Source organism: Balaenoptera physalus, assembly GCF_965194825.1.
Source record: "Balaenoptera physalus genome assembly, chromosome: 20".
In the NCBI taxonomy this organism is placed as follows: Eukaryota; Metazoa; Chordata; class Mammalia; order Artiodactyla; family Balaenopteridae; genus Balaenoptera; species Balaenoptera physalus.
The window spans coordinates 58,306,675-58,325,714 of record NC_138901.1 but is presented as its reverse complement, the minus strand read 5'-3'; the positions used below and the strand labels follow the sequence as shown (position 1 = coordinate 58,325,714).

General features: G+C 42.1%; 1 long non-coding RNA gene across 1 annotated transcript in view; it reads right to left on the bottom strand.

Moving 5' to 3' along the window:
* The window catches only part of LOC309650283, a 490,920-nt gene that overhangs the window by 433,707 nt on the left and 38,173 nt on the right, over nucleotides 1-19,040 (bottom strand). The window contains exon 7 of the long non-coding RNA XR_014257498.1: nucleotides 381-426. This is a non-coding gene — a long non-coding RNA (uncharacterized lncRNA). The remainder of the gene's footprint in view (nucleotides 1-380; nucleotides 427-19,040) is intronic.

Genomic DNA, 19,040 nt, shown 5'->3' with positions numbered 1-19,040 from the left:
TACTCATTGTAATACAACAGCATGCTAAATGACATACCCACCAGCGCCATGACAGTTCCGAGGCTGACCACAAAAGGCCAAAAAGTGGGCAGTGACCCAATTCCTGGAAATCTCTACCCCTTTCCCAAAATAGTTGGAATAATCTTCCCACTCATTAGCCTATGAAATCCTCCCACTCATTAGCCTATGAAATTATCGAGCCCATAAAAACTAACAACCTCGTACCCTGGGGCCTCTCGCCTTCTGAGATGGCCCACACTCTGTCTATGGAGTGTGTATCTCCCTGAATAAACCTGCTTTCACTTTACTATGGTTCACTCTTGAATTCTTTCCTACTGGAAGCCAAGAACCCACACTGGCAGCCCATCCCAGGGACTCACCGGAGACCTGGGACGTGATCATCCTCTTGCACCCCACCACTTTTCCCTGAAACAGGTGCAGAAAAAGAAAAGTGTTTGATAAACATTCAACACCCATCTACCATGTTAAGCATGTGCTATTACTAGTGACCCTCCATTTACCTTTTTTTAAATGCTTCTTCTTAAACTATAAATAAAAGGGAATGCCCATGATTGTACGAGTTTTTATACATGCTTGTAAATCTATGCTTGTAAAAAAAACATCAGACTTAATGGTAAAACGGTAAAATGTTGAAAGCTTTTCCTTTGAGATCAAGAATAAGACATGTAGGGACTTCCCTGGAGGTCCAGTGGTTAAGATACTTCCATTGCAGGGGGCGAGGGTTCCATCCCTGTTTGGGGAATGAAGATCCTGCATGCCACATGGTGTGCCCCCCCAAAAAAAAAATTAGGGAAAACTGGATGAGGGGTATACAGGAATTCTGTACTATCCTTGCAACCTTTCTCTAAATCCAAAATTAATCCAAAATTAAAAGTTTATTTATAAAAATTTAAAAATAAAAATGCAAAAGTAAATTATACTTGTATATTCCAGCACCAAACAGGTAGAAAATGATTTTTTTTTAATTAATTAATTTATTTATTTATTTATTTATGGCTGTGTTGGGTCTTCGTTTCTGTCCGAGGGCTTTCTCCAGTTGCGGCGAGTGGGGGCCACTCTTCATCGCGGTGCGCGGGCCTCTCACTGTCGCGGCCTCTCTTGTTGCGGAGCACAGGCTCCAGACGCGCAGGCTCAGTAATTGTGGCTCACGGGCCTAGTTGCTCCGCGGCATGTGGGATCTTCCCAGACCAGGGCTCAAACCCGTGTCCCCTGCATTGGCAGGCAGATTCTCAACCACTGCGCCACCAGGGAAGCCCCAGAAAATGATTTTTTAATTATCCTATTTATAATTGAAATTTAAAAATCAATTTCCTAGCAGCAAATAAAACAAAGCACATACAAGACCTCTACAGAGAAAATTATAGAACTATTAGACCTTAGATCATTAAGAACTACTAAAAAAAACCCCAAAACAAAGATACAGCATGTTAACTGATTAGAAGACTCCATAGAATAAAGGTATCATTTCCTCCCAAATCGATTTATAGACTCAGTACAATCCAAAGTAAACATTTCTATAGCCTTCCTTCTTTCTTCCTTCCTCCCTCATACCCTTCCTCTCCCACCCCCCTTCCTTTGCCAGAAGTTAACAAGTTAATCCATTTTATAAGGAAATGCAAAAGATCAAGAATCACCAATGTATTCTTGAAGAAGAAAAACAAGGGGAAAAGATTTGCTTGCTCTACCAAAAGGGACCCGAGGGGCATAGGAAAGGATGGATTTCTTTAAAAAGAAGTAGTTTAGAGGGCAGACAGCAGAAGCAAGAAGAACTACAATCCTGCAGCCTGTGGAACAAAAACCACATTCACAGAAAGATAGACAAGATGAAAAGGCAGAGGACTATGTACCAGATGAAGGAACAAGATAGAACCCCAGAAAAACAACTAAATGAAGTGGAGATAGGCAACCTTCCAGAAAAAGAATTCAGAATAATGATAGTGAAGATGATCCAGGACCTCGGAAAAAGAATGGAGGCAAAGATCGAGAAGATGCAAGAAATGATTAACAAAGACCTAGAAGAATTAAAGAACAAACAAACAGAGATGAACAATACAATAACTGAAATGAAAACTACACTAGAAGGAATCAATAGCAGAATAACTGAGGCAGAAGAACGGATAAGTGACCTGGAAGACAGAATGGTGGAATTCACTGCTGCGGAACAGAATAAAGAAAAAAGAATGAAAAAAAATGAAGACAGCCTAAGAGACTTCTGGGACAATATCAAACACAACAACATTCGCATTATAGGGGTCCCAAAAGGAGAAGAGAGAGAGAAAGGACCAGAGAAAATATTTGAAGAGATTATAGTCGAAAACTTCCCTAACATGGGAAAGGAAATAGCCACCCAAGTCCAGGAAGCGCAGAGAGTCCCATACAGGACAAACCCAAGGAGAAACACACCGAGACACATAGTAATCAAATTGGCAAAAATTAGAGACAAAGAAAAATTACTGAAAGCAGCAAGGGAAAAATGACAAATAACGTACAAGGGAACTCCCATAAGGTTAACAGCTGATTTCTCAGCAGAAACTCTACAAGCCAGAAGGGAATGGCATGATATACTTAAAGTGATGAAAAGGAAGAACCTACAACCAAGATTACTCTACCCGGCAAGGATCTCATTCAGATTCGATGGAGAAATCAAAAGCTTTACAGACAAGCAAAAGCTAAGAGAATTCAGCACCACTAAACCAGCTCTACAACAAATGCTAAAGGAACTTCTCTAAGTGGGAAACACAAGAGAAGAAAAGGACCTACAAAAACAAACCCAAAACAATTAAGAAAATGGTCATAGGAACATACATATTCATAATTACCTTAAACGTGAATGGATTAAATGCTCCAACCAAAAGACATAGGCTTGCTGAATGGATACAAAAACAAGACCCATATATATGCTGTCTACAAGAGACCCACTTCAGACCTAGGGACACACTCAGACTGAAAGTGAGAGGATGGAAAAAGATACTCCATGCAAATGGAAATCAAAAGAAAGCTGGAGTAGCAATACTCATATCAGATAAAATGGACTTTAAAATAAAGAATGTTACAAGAGACAAGGAAGGACACTATATAATGATCAAGGGATCAATCCAAGAAGAAGATATAACAATTATAAATATATATGCACCCAACATAGGAGCGCTTCAATACATAAGGCAACTGCTAACAGCTATAAAAGAGGCAATCAAGAGTAACACAAAAATAGTGGGGGACTTTAACACCTCACTTACACCAATGGACAGATCATCCAAAATGAAAATAAATAAGGAAACAGAAGCTTTAAATGACACAATAGACCAGATAGATTTAATTGATATTTATAGGACATTCCATCCAAAAACAGCAGATTACACTTTCTTCTCAAGTGCGCATGGAATATTCTCTAGGATAGATCACATCTTGGCTCACAAATCAACCCTCACTAAATTTAAGAAAACTGAAATCATATCAAGCATCTTTTCTGACCACAACGCTATGAGATTAGAAATCAATTACAGGGAAAAAAACGTAAAAAACACAAACACATGGAGGCTAAACAATACGTTACTAAATAACCAAGAGATCACTGAAGAAATCAAAGAGGAAATCAAGAAATACCTAGAGACAAATGACAATGAAAACATGATGATCCAAAACCTACGGGATGCAGCAAAAGCAGTTCTAAGAGGGAAGTTTATAGCTATACAAGCCTACCTCAAGAAATAAGAAAAATCTCAAATAAACAATCTAACCTTACACCTAGAGGAACTAGAGAAAGAAGAACAAACAAAACCCAAAGTTAGCAGAAGGAAAGAAATCATAAAGATCAAGCGGAAATAAATGAAATAGAAACAAAGAAAACAATAGCAAAGATCAATAAAACTAAAAGCTGGTTCTTTGAGAAGATAAACAAAACTGATAAGCCATGATCAACCGGGATTTATCCCAGAGATGCAAGGATTCTTCAATATATGCAAATCAATCAATGTGATACAGCATATTAACAAATTGAAGAATAAAAACCATATAATCATCTCAATAGATGCAGAAAAAGCTTTTGACAAAATTCAACACCCATTTATGATAAAAGCCCTCCAGAACATGGGCACAGAGGGAACCTACCTCAACATAATAAAGGCCATATATGACAAACCCACAGCAAACATCATTCTCAACGGTGAAAAACTGAAAGCATTTCTTCTAAGATCAGGAACGAGACAAGGATGTCCACTCTCACCACTATTATTCAACATAGTTTTGGAAGTCCTAGCCACGGTAATCAGAGAAGAAAAAGAAATAAAAGGAATACAAATTGGAAAAGAAGAAGTAAAACTGTCACTGTTTGCAGATGACATGATACTATACATAGAGAGTCCTAAAGATGCCACCAGAAAACTACTAGAGCTAATCAATGAATTTGGTAAAGTTGCAGGATACAAAATTAATGCACAGAGTTCTCTTGCATTCCTATACACTAATGATGAAAAATCTGAAAGAGAATTTAAGGAAACACTCCCATTTACCACTGCAACAAAAAGAATAAAATACCTAGGAATAAACCTACCTAGGGAGACAAAAGACCTGTATGCAGAAAACTATAAGACACTGATGAAAGAAATTAAAGATGATACCAACAGATGGAGAGATATACCATGTTCTCTTGGATCGGAAGAATCAATATTGTGAAAATGACTATACTACCCAAAGCAATCTACAGATTCAATGCAATCCCTATCAAATTACCAATGGCATTTTTTATGGAACTAGAACAAAAAATCTTAAAATCTGTATGGAGACACAAAGGACTCCGAATAGCCAAAGCAATCTTGAGGGAAAAAAGCGGAGCTGGAGGAATCAGACTCCCTGACTTTGGACTATACTACAAAGCTACAGTAATCAAGACAATATGGTACTGGCACAAAAAACAGAAACATAGATCAATGGAACAAGATAGAAAGCCCAGAGATTAACCCACGCACCTATGGTCAACTAATCTATGACAAAGGAAGCAAGGATATACAATGGAGAAAAGACAGTCTCTTCAATAAGTGGTGCTGGGAAAACTGGACAGCTACATGTAAAAGAATGAAATTAGAACACTCCCTAACACCATACACAAAAATAAACTCAAAATGGATTCAAGACCTAAATGTAAGACCGGACACTATAAAACTCTTAGAGGAAAACACAGGAAGAACACTCTTTGACATAAATCACAGCAAGATCTTTTCTGATCCACCTCCTAGAGTAATGGAAATAAAAACAAAAATAAACAAATGGGACCTAATGAAACTTCAAAGCTTTTGCACAGCAAAGGAAACCATAAACAAGACGAAAAGACAACCCTCAGAATGGGAGAAAATATTTGCAAGCGAATCAATGGACAAAGGATTAATCTCTGAAATATATAAACAGCTCATGCAGCTCAATATTAAAAAAAACAAACAACCCAGTCCAAAAATGGGCAGAAGAACTAAATAGACATTTCTCCAAAGAAGACATACAGATGGCCAAGAAGCACATGAAAAGATGCTCAACATCACTAATTATTAGAGAAATGCAAATCAAAACTACAATGAGGTATCACCTCACACCAGTTAGAATGGGCATCATCAGAAAATCTACAAACAGCAAATGCTGGAGAGGGTGTGGAGAAAAGGGAACCCTCTTGCTCTGTTGGTGGGAATGTAAATTGATACAGCCACTATGGAGAACAGTATGGAGGTTCCTTAACAAACTAAAAATAGAATTACCATATGACCCAGCAATCCCACTACTGGGCATATACCCAGAGAAAACCATAATTCAAAAAGACACATGCACCCCAATGTTCATTGCAGCACTATTTACAGTAGCCAGGTCATGGAAGCAACCTAAATGCCCATCGACAGGAGAACGGATAAAGAAGATGTGGTACATATATACAGACTCAAATTGGCCCCAGGCACTCACTCACAAAGCTCCTGAAAGTGTTAGGAGGAAGGTGGGGTGTAGGTGGGGGGCGACTGAGACGCAGAGAAAAGCTTCCGAGTGACTTAAGATTCCTACTGGTGCTAAGAACTAACTGGGAATTCCCAGAATATTTCCTTTTGTTTTTTCCTCTTTGGCCTCTGTGCCCTTCATAAGACCCCTGGCATCTAACAAAAGCTGCCACAATTCTGTTTTCAAATGTTATGCATATAAATCATACCCCCCCACCCCGTGCACCCGGAGGGTCAAGGAGAAACTGAGCAGAGAGCAGAGGAAGGGCGAGGGCTGCCCTGGGCAGAGTCTAGAAGGCTGTGTGTGGGGGGGGGGGCAGCGGTGGGGTGCCCGGGGAACTATTACCACGTCTCCTTAATAAAGTCCAACCTTGGGCGGCAGGAGCAGCTGAGGTCCAGATCACTCAGTTCATGTCATCGGCTATTAGAACTTCTGGGGAGGAATGACGACTGAGCTTGTGTGTTTCCAGGCGGGTTTCCCGGCGGTTCTTAAGCCAGGGTTACACCACCCTGGGAGGCTTCCTTGCCGCTCCCCGGGCAGAGGAGAGAAGTGACAGCTAAGAGGTCTGGGACTTCGTTTTAAAGTTTGTCTTCAGACTTCACCCTGTACTGAAACATGTCGGTTGCCCTTGAAACTAAGGAACAAGGGGAAATGGTATATTCCAAAGTGTGTGTGCCCTTCCCTTGCCAAACAACTCCCAAAGGCAATAACGGTGATGATGATGATAATAATAATAATAATATTATTAGTTATATTTATTGAGTGCTTTCTATGTCCTACACACTTTTTAAGCTTTCACTCCCCCTTAAGCCCCATGAGAGAGGTACCACTGTGTCCCTTTTGTAGGTGCAGAAACAGGTTAAAATTGGCCTAAAGCCACCCTGGAGCCTGGATTTGACCCCGGGGGTGACCCTGGAGCCCACACTCTTCTGGACCTCACTCCCTGGCTCCTCTGATGGAAGGCAGAAAATCCCAGCCTGGTGTTCTCTGCAGCCCTCCGGTCACTCTCCAGACTTGGCTTGAGCCAGACCGTAGGGCCCACCTAACGCTCGGGGTCACAATGGGGGCACCCTCAGGGCAGCTGTGGTCCTGCATTCACTGGTTCTCTGTCTTACCCAGAGGTCCTTGGGGCAGGTTCTCCGGGCTGCAGTCAGTCCCCGCTTCTCCCTGTTGCATCCGCACCCCACCTGATGGGCTCTGGGGCCCCAAAGCAGGGGCTCCATGCCCTGATGCTAATCCAGCAGGGTCGTGCTGGTTCATAGAAAGTCATGTGCTGTGACTCGGACACACAGCGACATCCCAACCTTCCTACCCCAGGGCCTGGCTTCATCGTGTCCCCACGGGGACAGTTCTAGCCCTCTGCCCAGGCAGGTGCAAGGTACAGAAGAGACACCGACCATCATTCTGCATTTGGGGTTAGAGACTGCTCCCCCAACCCCCAATCTCACACACACACACACACACACACACACACACACACACAGGCACGCACACACACATACACACACTCACACTCACACACACACACACACAAGCCCCGGAGCTCCTTATTTCCTGTGTACCTGTGGACCATAATAGCTTTCCTTGTCCCAGAGAAGAACAAAGCCTTTTCAAGCCTTAGTCTGTACAATCCTCGCCAGCCTATTTCCAGGCACTGGTGAGAATCCCTTTCATTACCAGCGACTCCTCTTTCTGCCCTGACAGAGTTTTAAGGCTTTTCTTTTAACCACCTTTTTCTCTGCCTGCATCTGGAGGCATGCTCCTCAGACCCCTATTGCTTTTCCTGCTTTGCTCTCCCCTCTTTCGTCCTCCCTTTCATGGTGAAGATTGATCTCTGCCCAGTAGGCATTGTGAAGTTCCCTGCTGTGGTTCCTTCATCTTCAGCCTGCCTGTCTGCGGTATTTTAATAGAAGCACCCTCTGGGAGGGTCCACCCTTTCTCCCTCCTCAGACCTGGAAAGTCCTTTTCTGATGCCCAATTTCAGTCAATATTGGTCCATCGATTTCTTTTCTTCTATGCTGACTTTACCCTCCCAGGGACCAGACTGTCAACCCTGTGAGGATAGGCACCCATCCTGTCATGTCCGAGACTTACATCCCTGGTACCTGGGATAGCGTCAGGCACACAGTAGAGACTCGGTAAATATCCGCAGAATTTGTTCAACCCACCAATCCAACATCCTTAACTATTCAAGTCACATCTCAACATAAATGCCTTCAAGATGCGGAAAAGGAGGGAAAGGTGACATCAAGGAGCATCTCAACTTGTCTCTTATATAAGGGAGAAAAATTTTCCCAGAAGTCCCAGGTAGACTTCCTCTTCTTCTCATTGGTCCAAATCAGGTCACATGACTACCTCTGGGAAATTCTGTACTTGGTTATTCTGTTTCTGAAATTGGAGGCAGCAAGAGCAAAAAGGGGGCCAGAAATGGCTTGTGTAGGCAAACAACACTGTCTGCCAGAAAAGCCTTCGCAGAGAAACCACAAGACATTTGAATGAAGATTGCTCAAGCCATTTTAGGCTGGGAAATTTTTAAAAACTGAGAAGAAAGGCACATTTCAGACTTAGTCCAGACATTTTGACTTAGACCCGAGTTAGACCTGTCTTAGGAAAAACCCTAGGCTGGAAAGCCCCTCTGCTGGAGGAAAAGCCCGTGTGTTCAAATGCATGGCTACCAGCTCTGGGGCACAGCCAGAAATTCTATTCCAGGAAGCCAGATGATGGGTTATACTGTGGAGTAGGCAGAAATTTGACCATATTATGCAAATAATGTGGCTTCATCAGTAGTTAGGGATCAAAAGCTAGAGGAGGGGGGCAACTCTCATCTCAAGTTGATCACAAAAGCCCATCGACCTTGGACATGATTATGTCAGGAGTAAGGATGGGACTGAGGGACCAAGTCCATTTTCCCATCAAGAACATCCTTTTCCCAAACTGGCTGAACTGTATCCTTTACCCAAGTTACGTAAACACTTGCTATGACCATTATTATGGGTCCAAGTGTCTCATTTATGTTGACTCATGGGCCTTTGGGCTCCCACACATGGGAAGTTGGAAAGTGACAATTCAGTCAAAACAGAAGTTTGGCATAATGCAGTAAAAAGGAAAAGAAAAACCCCAAACAAAGTTCTGTGTATGTCTCTGTACATGTGTTTGTGAGAAAACACACCCACACATAATGTTAAAAGGCCACACTGGTGTGATGACATCCTAAGCCCAGGACTGTCCATGTAGCTCTGACCACATTCAAATGCTTCAATTCAGCAAGTGATTTTGAATATCCACAATGTCTTTCTTTCATCTGGACAAGCTAAACCAAGTTACTTTGTGAAGAGAATAGAATTCATCATCACGCTGCTGTGTTTGGAGATGTTCTCAGTAAAATGAGTGCCAGCCTCTGCAACTTGCAGATTTACCCAGCTATTCATCTATTTATCCAGCCACCCAGCCACTTATCCACCTATCTTTCCAACCTAGATATCTATCTATCCACCCATCCATACCGCCATCCATTCATCCAACAAATACTCATTCATTTCTGTGGGACTTTCACTATCTTTTCTTCTTCCTGGCCTTGTAGAGATGTACTTTCTCCCTGTTTAGCCTTCACTTTTCACAGGGAATGCCTTTCCCCCTTTCTCATTTTGTGAAATCCCACTGACCCTTAAAATCCAGGGTCAATCCTCTTTTGGAAGATGCACCGTGGACCTCCACCATAAGCCCACAGTGTTATCTCAATTCTTATGGTAACTATGTCTTGTATTCCTCTCTCATTATGTAATAAATTACTGCCTTCAACATCTCTGTACTGTTGTATTGCATTGCTCTTGTCTCTTGTGATTGAAACATTCTGTACTATTTTTTATCTCCCCAAGTAAACTGTAAACTCTGTGAGGAGAGAGACTATGGTTTTTACTTCTTTGCCACCTCCCTCCACAGCTGGCCTTTTGCATAACATTATGCAAATTGTAGGCACTCAAAAAATATACTTTGATTGGGTGCGCAGTTTCGTCTATGAAGTGGGGATAATACTGGTGTTATAGGAATTCTGTGAGGATTAATTGAGACAGTGTATATTAAAGAGCTTCTTAAACTGCAAAGTCCCAAAGACATTATTATTGATGATAATATGGCTTTATTTCTCATAAAAATAATAAAGAGTTAATAGCCATATGTTAAGTTATCTACAAGCTGAATGAATAAGCATGTATTCAACAAACATTTCATTAGTACTTATAGAATCATTAGGTCCTACGCAAGGTACCGGAGCGACAAGGTGGATGGAACATAGTCCCAGGCTTCAAGGAATTCTTACTTTAGCAAAGGAGCAGAAACATAAGTGCCTATGATTGTGTGTGAGGCTGCAGAAAGCTCCATTATATAGACACAAAGTGCTCGGAGACACTTGAAAGGTTCCTTAATTCTGCCTGGGGCATTAAGAAAAACTTTAAAGAAGAGCTGTCACTTGAGCTGACCCTGGGAGGTGAACAGAAGTCCAGTAGATGAAAAAGAAAAAGAAGAGAAAAAGTAGAGAAAAAGGAAAAGAACATTCTAGGGAAGAAACAGAGTAGAAGTGCCAGGTGCGTTTGGGAAGAGGAAGCAGGATGATCTGATCACAACCTAAGGACTTTGTGAACCGTGTTAAGGAACATGAACTTGATTCCAAAGACAATGCAAAAACCACAGAAAAGGGCTTCCCCGGTGGCGCAGTGGTTAAGAATCCGCCTGCCAATGCAGGGGACATGGGTTCGAGCCCTGGTCCGGGGAGATCCCACATGCCGCGGAGCAACTAAGCCCATGCACCACAACTACTGAGCCTGCGCTCTAGAGCCCACGAGCCACAACTACTGAAGCCCACGTGCCTAGAGCCTGTGCTCTGCAACAAGAGAAGCCACCGCAGTGAGAAGCCCGCGCACCACAGCGAAGAGTAGCCCCCGCTCGCTGCAATTATAGAAAGCCCGTGCGCAGCAACAAAGGCCCAACACGGCCAAAAATAAATAAATAAAATAAATAAATTTATTTTAAAAAAACCCACAGAGAAGGGAAATGATTAGATTTGTATTCCGGCTAAACGACTGACAATGCTTTCCGATGCGAATAACAGAACCCCAATGAAAACTAGCTTAAACAATAAGGACATTTATTATCTCACCTAACTGGAAATTCAAGGATAGGTGGGCTATAGGCATGGTACAATCAGCCCCCCAAAGGCCCATGACCTTTCCATGTCTCCACCTTGCAAACTCTAGTTATTGCCTTATTCCGGGGTGGCTGCAAAGTGGCCGTTCCAGTAACACATTCAGGCGCAAACAAATCCTCCAGCATCCTCCCAGGCGGCACCCCTCCCCACGCCTCACTGGGCCACACGGCCCTGTCAGAGGAGAGAGGCCTGTGCTGTGCCTGGCTTGGACCGATCATCTGAGCTGCAATGACACTGGAGCATCCACCATGATGCCCACCACAGAGACCCTGGCTGCCAGCTTGCAGGTGGGCTCCAAGGGGAGACTGAAGACAGGGAGACCCATTGAGGGGACAGTGCAAGATTACTGGACCAGACACCTGGACCAGAGAGGTGGCTATGGGCATGGAGGAGGAGGAGAAATTGAAGACACACCTTGCATGTGAAAAAGAACTTGGCAACTCATCATATGTGGAGTGAGAAACCAGGAGTTGAGAATGCTCCGAGCTTCCAATCTTAGGTGACAGTGGGATTAGTGTCCTATTGCCTGAGATGGGTGTCTGGGTGGTGACTTGGCATGTTTCCTACACCAAGGCCTGCCCGAAAAAGACTGAAAGCATGAGAAAGAAGGACACTCCACTTCTCTCTTTCCCCAAGAATCAGTACAGCGCAGCAGTGGAAGGACTGACTCTGAAGTCATGCCACCTGCTTCCCATAACTTATGAGCTGAGACCCTCAAGTCAACTTTTATTTCCTCATCTGTGAAATGGGTATAATAATGCCTAGCTTGTAGGGTTGTTGTGTCAAGGGCTAAACATAGTCCTGGCATATAAGAGACACCATGGTATAATAGATAAAGGAGGGGACCCAGGTTCAAGCCCTAGTTAGGTCACTCAGTGACTCTATGACCTCAGACGAGTTACTGAACCTCTCTGAACCTCAACTTATTCATCTATAAAACGGGGGAAGTACTTGCTCATGGGATTGCTAAGAAAACTGGATTAGAAAGATATGTGAAGTGCTCATAGAAAACAAACTTATGGTTACCAAAGAGGAAAGGGCCGGGGGAGGGATAAATTAGGAGGTTGGGATTAACGTATACACACTACTATATATAAAATAGATAACCAACAAGGACCTACCGTATAGTACAAGGAACTGTACTCAATATTCTATAATAACCTATAAGGGAAAAGAATCTGAAAAAGATATATATGTATATATATTATAACTGAATCACTGTGCTATACACCTGAAACTAACATGACATTGTAAATCAACTATACTTCAATCAAGAAAGAAAGAAAGAGAGAGAAAGAAAGGAAAATATGTCAAGTGCTAAAGTGGACTTTGGTGTTTTTTGGCTGTCCAAATGAGAGGCAGAGTCCTGCAGTAACTAGATACGTAGAACATTCTGGATCTTCCTCTCCCAGCTCCCGTGAAGCTCAAGCATGGCTGGTGACCTAGACTCTGTCAATCAGATGCACAGGCTCCTATGCTTTGAATGAGCGGAGGGAGGGGAACTGAAGCTAGAAAAGAGGAATGGGGTGGAGTTGGGGGACAGTAGTATGTAAGTAGTAATGGTGCCAGGCCAGAGGGTTCAGCAGTGCAGCCTCTGATCGCTGGAATTTAGTGGTGCTGGCAGCAGGTTTTGTTTTTTATTTTCCTGAACCAGTTCTGTGGCACGATTTTTGCTGTTCTTTGACTGCAAAGCCCTGCTTCGTTCCTGCCTATTTGCTCTTTCTGAGAATTCTGTGAATGACCCAGTAGCCTCAAAATAATGTTTTTCCTGCTTTAATCTGTGTCAGTCATTTTCTGTGCTTATAACTAGGAATCCTGACTACACAAGTGCCTAGCATGATGCCTGGCGTGGAAGGGGGATGTCACGTTGGTTCTTTTCTCCTTTGGGCTCCTTATTCTCAGCTTCTTTCCTTCCATGCAAGTTTCCTTCTAACTACATGACGCTCTGATCAGTAGAAGGAAAACCTCTCCCCTGTAAAGAAAACATGGAGTCCCTCTACCCATAATCATTTGCTCCACTAGGTCCCATAAAAGATCATTCCACGGGCTAATAAATCTGGGGAGAGCAGCAGGGCAAATTCTAAAATTGCCAATTTTAAAATAAAAGGAGTTTTGGGACTTTCCTGGCAGTTCAGTGGTTAGGACATGGTGCTTTCACTGCTGGGGCCCAGGTTCAATTCCTGGTCAGGAAACTAAGACCCCACAAGCTGCACCGTGGCCCCTCCAAAAAAAAAAAAAAAAAGATAAAATGAGTTTTGAGGGCAAACATAAACTTGTTCACTAAACCTCAAAACATGACAATAACAGATACCTATGAATGCCTAGAGGCAGAATTTGAGGACCGAGAAACAGAAGTACTCATTTATATGGCAATGATCTTTTGGACTTCATAAGCTGATGGACCAATTAAGTACCCAGAAGAGGTAGAGTATAACAAAATATTTGGGTTCACAAAAGGTTTGTTTAACTCATGGGTAATGGAACCATATCAGATGGTGAAGAGGACAGTGGGGAGTTTTAAGAAGTACGTCCTTAACATTCTTGGATGAAAACTGCCACTGGTTTCCGCAAAACGCCCTCAGTATGACTCAGAGATAGAATGTTGGGCTGACTGGGTTACTGAGGGACCACAGAACTCATTTAGTCCACAGCACCCCCTTCCCCAGCCGACAGTTATCAGTCATCGGCCGTTCAGGCTCTGCTTAAAGTCCTTCAGTGATGAAGCAAATGGTTAGCCCAGTAAAATGATGTATTGGTATTAGTTGTGTGGTCCCTAGGATTCATTCTCTCTTCTTATGGAAGCAGTGCTCTCCACCCTGCCCCCCCCAGCCTGTCTCTCTGAAATGATCTCTTACCCACTGTATGAGATCTTAGAGGGACTGTCAGTGAAGAGATCCTGCCTTTCCCTGGCCAAGCCAGGCTCATCCAACTCTTCCTCCATGAAGTCTAGGTCTTTGCCAAACCTTTAAAGTAGGGGTAGGGGGTGCTAATTTATCCCAATGGTAGTGTCCTGTTGAGTTGTTCCTTCTGTCTAGGATCCTAGACATCTCTTGCTTCTTCCATTTTTCCAAGCCTGCTTCCCCAGGCTTCTCTCCCTGAGACGTCCCAACCGCCAGTATTTTTTTTTTCCTGCATATGTGTTAACTGGACTTTATTTCTATTGTTTGCAACCAAAGAACCCTGATTTAACTCACTGTGGCGACAGTAACATCCATAGCTGTTAGAAAGCTCTTCCTTATTGCAAACTTAACTCTTCCTCTATGCAACTTCTACCCCATTCGGTTTGCTAGAGCAACTGTTTTCTAGGGCAATTGTTTCCTGTTTCTGGAGAAACTTTGAGCCAATATTCTCCATGGGATGGACGTTCAAATATCTGAGGACAATACACTTTCCATTAGTCATCTATTTTTTTGGAATATACAGCCCTGATTTCTCAACAGTTACTTGTAGAACAAATTTCCCAAGTCCATCAACATCCTGGTGCCACTCCTCTGGACGCTTAAAATGTGACCCCCATCCGGGGAACATGAAGGGTATACTAGGATCATTATTTCTCCCGTTCTTCTCCCTAATTACATAAATGACCACTTTTTTTTTTTAACAGCAGAATTACATTGTTGGATTACATTATAATATATATTGAATTAAAACTAATTTTAGGGCTTCCCTGGTGGCACAGTGGTTAAGAATCCACCTGCCAATGCAGGGGACACGGGTTCGAGCCCTGGTCCGGGAAGATCCCACATGCCACGGAGCAGCTAAGCCCATGTGCCACAACTACTAAGCCTGCGCTCTAGAGCCTGCAAGCCACAACTACTGAGCCCGCGTGCCGCAACTACTGAAGCCCGCGTGCCTAGAGCCCGTGCTCCGCAACAAGAGAGCAGTCACCGCAATGAGAAGCCCGCGCACCACAACAAAGAGTAGCCCCGGTCCCCGCAACTAGAGAAAGCTCGCGTGCAGCAATGAAGACCCAATGCAGCCAAAAATAAATAAATAAATAAAAATAAAGTATAGAATCTTTAAAAAAAAAAACCTAATTTTAAAACTCATTACTTCTCCATCATACAAGCAACACATAATCTTTGAAAATGAGAAAATACAAATAAACAAAAGATAAATTTAAGAACTCTCACAACCCACCACCCAGGGATAGTCACTAAAAACATATTCTTGTAAAGCTTCCAGGCTATTTTATCTGCTTATTATATTGTCTTTTCTATCAGTTGTTTAATATTCCAAGTATGGTATATATTTAAATAGTACCCTCTGAATCTTATACATCCATCTCTGTATATTTCTCTGATGATTTCTTTTATTTCTAGCTTTATTGAGACATAAACTGACATACAACATTGTGTGAGGTTAAGGTGTACAACATGTTGATTTGCTGCACTTAAATATTGCAAAATGATTACCACCATAGAATTAGCCAACACCTCCATCCCATCACATATTTACCATTTCTTTTTTGTGGGGGGAACATTTCAGATCTCCTCTCTTAGCAACTTTCAAGTATGCAATACAGTATCATTAGCTACAATCACCATGCTGTACATTAGATCCCCAGAGCTTGTGAATCTTGTAACTGGATGTTTGTACCCTTTAATCAACATCTCCCCATTCCCCATACCCCCCAGCCCCTGGGAACCACCACTCTACTCTGATTCTCTGAGTTCAGTTTTTTTAGATTCTACATGTAAGTGAGATCATACAGTATTTGTCTTTCTCTATCTGACTTATTTCACTTAGCATATCTGATGATTTCTTAATAATTCCTAGAGGTTGAGTTGCTGGGTCAAAAGACATGTGTTTTCTTGTGAGGCTTTTAATTATCTATCTCCAAGTTACCCTCCAGAATCAATGTGCATTCCCATCAGCAGATTATAAAAGCCTTTAAGGCTCCTGGAATTTTCATATGAGAGACTGCCAAGCCAGGTGTCTGTAAGTAGTCATTGATTTTAAGCTCAATGATATACTGTATTTATACTTCTTTAACTGTACTTTATTGACTCTAGTTTCTCCTTCCCCCCTGTTGAGATGGTTACATTAGAGATTCAGTCTTGACTCTTGAGCGCCAAATATGAAACCTTGAGATTGAGTCAAGTATGGGGTCTCTCATGAATGCTGGTCTTGCATCACCTGCAAATCTGACTAATGTCCCTGCTATGGTTTCATCTGAGCTACAGATAACATTGTTGGATAGAAATGAACCAAGAGCTGGGCCCCATGGCAATCTGCTGATATGTCTCCAGCCTGAGAGATAATCATCTACAAACCTACCTAAAAGCTCTGGTGACAGCTTATGTCTCTCCCGGTCTTTCTCAAGGACCCACCCGCAATCCAGCAACTAACGAGGTGATGGCTGGCACGGCAGGATGGGGCTCCAACCCTGCAGTCAGTGTCTCTTTGGTCATACCCAGCGTGTGTCAGCGGTTAAATATTATTAATATCATTCTTGCATCCATGTTCCCACTACCATGATGAAACAGATGTTAGTAGTTTGCCATATTTGTCTCAGCTATCTTTAAATGAGGTGTCTCAAACACAGCTAAAGTCCCACTCCCATGCCCCTCCCATGCCCAAAAGAAGGAGTATGTAATTCCTTCGCCTTTTGTAGTTTTAGTACACTTATATGCATCCATAAACAATGCACATTACTGAGGTTTTTTTCATTTGAAAATTTTGTAAATTGGTGCAGCCATTATGGAAGACAGTATAGAGACTCCTCAAAAAACTAAGACTAGAACTACTGCCTGATCCAACTATCCCACTTCTGGGTATTTATCCAAAGAATACAAAAACACCCATTTGAAAAGACATATGTGCACCAATGTTCATCACAGCATTGTTTATGATAGCCAAGATAAGGAAACAGCTTAAATGTTCATCAAAGGAATGGATAAAGGAGATGTGGTATATATACACAATGGAATACTATTCAGCCATAAAAAAGATAAAATCTGCCAGCTGCGACAACACATTCCAAAGAGATGAACAGTAATAATACTGCATGTCAATAATATACACACAAACATACAATATACTAATAATATACCAACAATAAAATAGTGATGGCAGCTACACTTATTAAATGTTTGCCATCTGTCAAACATTATGCTAAGCCCTTTCTGGGCAATTAATCCACAGACGCTATTATCATCTCCATTTTTCAGAAAAGACCACATGCACTTAAACTTTCTCCTAACCCACTATTAACACAGGAAGACCTGGTGTTGAATCAGTTAAATCTGACCCCTCCCCAAAGCCTATGATGGGAGCAAGAAGACGCCACCCCACAGAGCTGTGGAATCCCAAGTGAGAGCCTATTTTAATCAAGGACATGGACCAGGCTCTGTACTGATCAAGCCTCACTTCAGCTGTAGACTGGGAAGGAAATGGGACCATTGCCCCCATGAGACCACAGGTGATTTGCCTTCTACCTGTTGACAAGCATCAGATCATGTGTTGTTCAGAGCAAATTAAGAGCACAAAACCAGCATGGGGTCCATGAAAAAATACAGAAGGGAATGAAAAAAAAGCATATGCCTCATTAGAAGACTTAGAGGAAGAGCAAGGCACTGACAAACAGCCATTGCCGGATCAGTAGGTAGATGCCGGGAAACGTTTTTGCATCCACCAGAGGACACAAGAAGACACGGCCTTTCTGAAATATAGGATCATAAGGAGAAACAGACTCAGGTGAAAAGGCAACAGACTGAGATAAATAAAAGTAGCATTAAAAGGGTGATAAAGGAGGAGTATAACGAAACTAAAAACAATAGCAGATTAAAACTCACATCACCACTCCTTTCACAAACGGTAGAACTGATGTTACCAAAAAATTTTTTGAATCAGACAATACCATATATTGGTGAAGACCTAAAGCAACTGGAATTTTCCCACATTCCTCGTAAGAAAATGTGTAGAACGGAAGATGCACATAGCCTACAACCTGGCAATTCCACTCCCAGGCAGATACACTAGGGTAATCGTTCCAAACCTGCTTTCTAAAACCCAGATGCTCAAGTCAGACCCTGTACCAATTAAATCAGAATGTCTTGGGGGGTGGGAGGTGAGCCACACATCAATAGGTTGTTTTTTTGTTCATTCCCATGTGATTCCAACGTGCAGCCAAGGTTGGGAATGACTGACTACTCTAGAGAAATCCTTGTGTGTGTGTGCAACAGATGACATCTACTCGAATGTTCACCGCAGCATTGTTTGTAATTGCAAGAATCCAGAAATTTCCCAATGTCCATGGGCAGAATTGACACAGTGGGGTGCATTCACACAATGAAACACTACAGCACAGTAAACGTTAATTGCAGCCATCTCCATCAGTGTGGATGAGTCTCACAAACGTTATACGAGGAAGGGAGGGGAAGCAATTCACAGCAGAGCATATACAACTTGATTGCACTTGCATCAGAAAAAATGCATCAACTAGACAATGTACTGTATAAAGATACGCATGTTTGTTGTACGACTATAAAGAAATGCAAGGGAATGATAACCACGAACTTGAGGATAGCGCTTACCAGAGAGGAGGAAAGAGCATCTAAGATACTGGTATTGCTTGATTTCTTAAGCTGATGGCAGTTTATATCTTATATGTATGTTGTGAATATTATTTTGTCTGCTTTAATTATTTGGTCAAATATTTTTTAAAGAATTTTAAAATTTAAAGAGGGGAATATTCATGTGTAGGAACCATCTTGAAAAAAGTTTTCAAAATTCAGAGAAAAAGGACAAAGAAACAAAAAATGATGACGGAAAAGTGTATCTATGGAGGACACCGAATGGCCATAATTATACCTTTTTTTATTATCATACAAAGAAAGTGGAAAGATTT